Source organism: Eubalaena glacialis, chromosome 8 (assembly GCF_028564815.1).
Source record: "Eubalaena glacialis isolate mEubGla1 chromosome 8, mEubGla1.1.hap2.+ XY, whole genome shotgun sequence".
Taxonomy (NCBI): domain Eukaryota; kingdom Metazoa; phylum Chordata; class Mammalia; order Artiodactyla; family Balaenidae; genus Eubalaena; species Eubalaena glacialis.
Genome location: NC_083723.1, coordinates 104,241,981 through 104,246,744, shown reverse-complemented (window position 1 = coordinate 104,246,744; position 4,764 = coordinate 104,241,981). Strand labels below are relative to the sequence as shown.

At 34.3% G+C, this 4,764-nt stretch overlaps 1 non-coding gene across 1 annotated transcript; it reads left to right on the top strand.

The window, feature by feature from the left end:
- Window positions 1–4,263: 4,263 nt before the first annotated feature.
- Window positions 4,264–4,370, top strand: LOC133097107 (U6 spliceosomal RNA). The gene has a single exon (XR_009701980.1). It is a non-coding gene; the product is annotated as a U6 spliceosomal RNA (small nuclear RNA).
- Window positions 4,371–4,764: the final 394 nt, after the last annotated feature.

The window sequence follows — 4,764 nt, the reverse complement described above, 5'->3', positions numbered from 1 at the left end:
GTGGGGATTATCCCAGGAATGCAAGGATTCTTCAATATACGCAAATCAGTCCATGTGATACACCATGTTAACAAATTGAAGGATAAAAACAATATGATCATCTCAATAGATGCAGAAAAAGCTTTTGACAAAATTCAACACCCATTTACGTAAAAACTCTCCAGAAAGTAGGCATAGAGGGAAGTTACCTCAACATAATAAAGGCCGTATATGACAAACCCACAGCCAACATCATTCTCAATGGTGAAAAACTGAAACCATTTCCACTAAGATCAGGAACAAGACAAGGTTGCCCACCCTCACCACTATTATTCAACATAGTTTTGGAAGTGTTAGCCACAGCAATCAGAGAAGAAAAAGAAATAAAAGGAATCCAAATCGGAAAAGAAGAAGTAAAACTGTCACTGTTTGCAGATGACATGATACTAAACATAGAGAATCCTAAAGATGCTACCAGAAAATTACTAGAGCTAATCAATGAATTGTAAAGTAGCAGGATACAAAATTAATGCCCAGAAATCTCTTGCATTCCTATACACTAATGATGAAAAATCTGAAAGAGAAATTAAGGAAACACTCCCATTTACCATTGCAATAAAAAGAATAAAATACCTAGGAATAAACCTACCTAAGGAGACAAAAGACCTGTATGCAGAAAACTATAAGACACTGATGAAAGAAATTAAAGATGATACAAACAGATGGAGAGATATACCGTGTTCTTGGATTGGAAGAATCAACATTGTGAAAATGACTATACTACCCAAAGCAATCTACAGATTCAATGCAATGTCTATCAAACTACTGCTTTTTAATGGCTCATTTTCATGAATGACAGTATCAGTGGCAAAACTTGTTCTCTGAGGATTCTTTGGTTTTGTTTCAATAGCATTAAAGTTGAAATTTAATTCAACGTTAATACTTATAATCTATTAAGTCATCTTTCTTGGTTGTCCTTCACATACATTCTTTTTTTTTTTTTTTAGAAAATCACATTAAGTTTTTTTTTTTAGTTTGAAACGTTTTATATTCAGGAATGTTTAGATCTAGAAGTATGATGTTTTTTAAACTAATAGTGGTAGATGGACAGAATTATTCTTCTCTATGAGCAAACTGTACCTCTGTTGCATAGACCACAGAATAAACTTTGAAATGCATGAGTACATTTTTTTCATTGTTTTGAGATGAGAATTTCTTTAATAGACTTCTCTCTATCAAGGACAGGAATCATGTCTTATTAAAAAAATCAAATCTCCAGAGCCCAGTATAATGCCTAATGGGTGCTCAATAAATTTTTCTTGAGTCAAAGAATTAATTTTTCTCTATTGGTGTTGGTGGGGCCTAGTAAAAGAACAAATAGAGTAGCTCCATTAGTCTCCAAATAACATAAAACTCTTTGCAGTTCTTAGAATAGATGATAGTAATGCTTCCTTATAACTTAAAAAAAAAGAAGTACTTTAATCTCTGTCTTTTGGTCCAACCAAGTGGACATTCTCATTTTTCTTTACAAGGTGTTTTTCATCAAACACACATGCATACACAAACATCATGGAAAAATGCATAAAAATTAATTAGACTTCAGTATTTTCAGTGCTGTGTAACCGTTAGTCCCATTTACAGTCATAACATCCTTATAAAATGAGTATTATTATCTTCTGCACATAGGTGGGTAAATTGAGGGGCCACGTTTGCAGTGACTGAATTGAGTCTTTAATGTCATAGAATTTTCTCACTCTTCTCTTAGGCAAACAGAATCCATCTGTACTTTTGCTGGAATGCTATTTTCCATTGTTATTAATTGCAGTTAGTACAAAACAATTTCTTAATTCTGGGAAAACATCAAACAGATTTTTAACACAGAGAATAGAAGGTAACTGAAGTATCCTCTGGTGGACAAAGGTTTTAATTAGCAGAGGAAAGAACACAGTGAAATAGGAGAGACTAACCACTACATAGAAATCCGTCCTGTATCTGTTCTTACCAGGGCCACCCTGTCATTGTCAGACCCATTTCAGATTCCCATGTTAGTGGCCTAGAGCTGTTACTTTTGTCCTCCTTCTCTAGTTACCCTAAGAGTCAGACCTTCCTGCACACATGGTCCTGTCTGACTTCTCAAGTCCAGAGGTTGCTCTGGGACCGTGTCTTTCATCCATTTCACAAGATCCATCTGTTCCTTACTTTTCAATACTTCATTTATTCCCAGGAAACTAAGTGACCCTACATATACCTAAATGTACACCTGCATAGCCATCCATCTCTTTTTACCCCATTTCAGAAACCCTATCTTATCCACAAAGTGGCTTGAGGAAAGGATGTACCAGTGATTTTTGGAGGGAAAACATACAGGTTGAACAGATAGTTGAAGTGCTAAGGGAGTGTTTTGATTTTGTTTCCTTCTAGGATTTTTTTTTTTTTTTTTTTTTAACCACCAGACTCCAACCCCACTCTAGAAACTCAGTATAGAAACTCCTCCGAGGCCTGGTTAAAAACCTTCCCAGCCAAACCACCTGAAAAACACTGTGAGCTGATAAAAACCACAGAGTATGTAAGTGAAGGGTGTGTATGTGGCAGAGAGGATGTGATCAAGAAAAGTTCTACGCTTAATTCTGAAGGCAAATTTTATTTCTTTTGAATTATACTCTTTCCATTCCCTTCTCTAGTTACTTCATGATACCTGGGGCACTTCAGTCAGGACAGAAAACAATAACCATAATTACTCTAAAATTTTATGGTCTTACTATTATTTATTTTTAAATCCCTGTGATGTAGTTAATATCACTCCCATTTTATAGCTGAAAAATGTGGAATACAAAGAAGTTAAGTGATTGATAGAATTAGTGAGTGGCAGAAACTGAACTTAATCCAGGGCTTCCGATTCTAACTCTGTGCTTCCTTTACTAAACCACAGTGTGAAGACAATAGCACGGTATATGGGAAGTGACAAAAATGTACCTAAGGAAGAAAGACCGTACTTAGGATTTCAAAAAATTAGTTTAACAACATTATATACAGAATCATTATTTCGGTAGAAAATTGTAGAGAAATAAAATGCCAAAGTTTCTTCTAGCTCACTAGATTGGTACATGTCAGCCCTATAAAAGGCTATGCTTCATTGATTTCAGAAATGACAACTATAGCAATAATAAGAAAGGAGGCCCATAAAATTCACAGGAAGTACCTAAGGGAAATTTAAATGAAAAACATTTAAAAATGAAAAAAATAGATCTATGTTGAGGAAAACACATCTTAAAGAATCAAAGTGAGGAAAATAAAAAACTCCGATCTCAGTTGCTGCAATAAAGAGTGAGTAGCTAAAATATGAATCTCTTTTCATTACAATATAACTACCAATCAACCAAAGAGAGTAACAGCCCACGGAACTGAGGACCATTAAGCATGACAAGGGGTTATGTACAGTGACTCTCTGTATTATAAAAAGATTATCTCTGTAGATTCCAAAGCATACTCTTTCTTTAGAGTAGAAAACATTTCAACATTAAAAAAAACTCTGTTACAATTAAGATAAATCTATTTCGACTTTTTCCCTAGAATAATTCCTAATTGCCATGTAATATAGTCAGTCTATCTGTCACGTGTTAGAAGGAAAAGAGAAAAGTGATGGGAAAAAAGTCTCTGTTCAATCTTGTTTATTGAAAATACATTCTATGTCAATTTATAAAAATCTTTCTTTACCTATAAATAGTGGATCTGGCTGCAAACATTATAATGATGGATTTCTCTCAGGTTTACTAGAACCTCATATGCTTATCTAACTTTACCTTAATATTTTTTTAAAGAAATATTAATACAACAGTATAAAGACAAGAATAAAATTCATCCATAATTCCTCTGCCCAGAGAGAAACACTTTTAACATTTTGGTGTATTCCTTATTTAGATTTGAGAATGCTAAATGGAATAGGTTTTGGTTCAGGAGGATATTTTCATAGGAATGGCACTCTTAATTTTAAGAGACTGGGAAATCAAAACTTTGAAAAAAACTGAAGTACCAATTATTTGTAATTACGCAATTATTCGATCGGGAGATTGTTCTCTCTCAATGCTCACGGACTCTAGGTATTGAAAGGTACCTGAGGCCAGAATACAGGTATCACTTCAATAGGTGGTGTTGAGTCTTTGACAGAACATGATTTAGTAATTACTTGGGTCATTCTGACAACTCTCCTTTTAAAATCATTTTACTGATTAAAGATTTTAGAGTTCAGTATTTAAGACTTTTTCAAAGTTTAAAAAATATTTATTAGTGCTCGCTTTGGCAGCACATATACTAAAATTGGAACGATGCAGAGAAGATTAGCATGGCCCTTGTGCAAGGATGACATGCAAATTCGTGAAGCGTTCTGTGTTTTTTGGGTCATTTATAGAGACATGGATGGACCTAGAGACTGCCATACAGAGTGAAGTAAGTCAGAAAGAGAAAAACAAATATCGTATATTAATGCATATATGTGGAATCTGAAAAAATTGGTATAGACAATCTTATTTACAAAGCAGAAATAGAGACACAGATGTAGAGAACAAACGTATGGATACCAAGCGGGAAAGGGGGTGTGGGTGGGAAGATTGGGAGATTGGGATTGACATATATACACTATTGATACTATGTATAAAATAGATAACTAATGAGAACCTACTGCATAGCACAGGGAACTCTACTCAGTGTTCTGTGGTGAACTAAATGAGAAGGAAATCCAAAAAAGAGGGGATATATGTATACGTATAGCTGTATATTATAAACTAACAC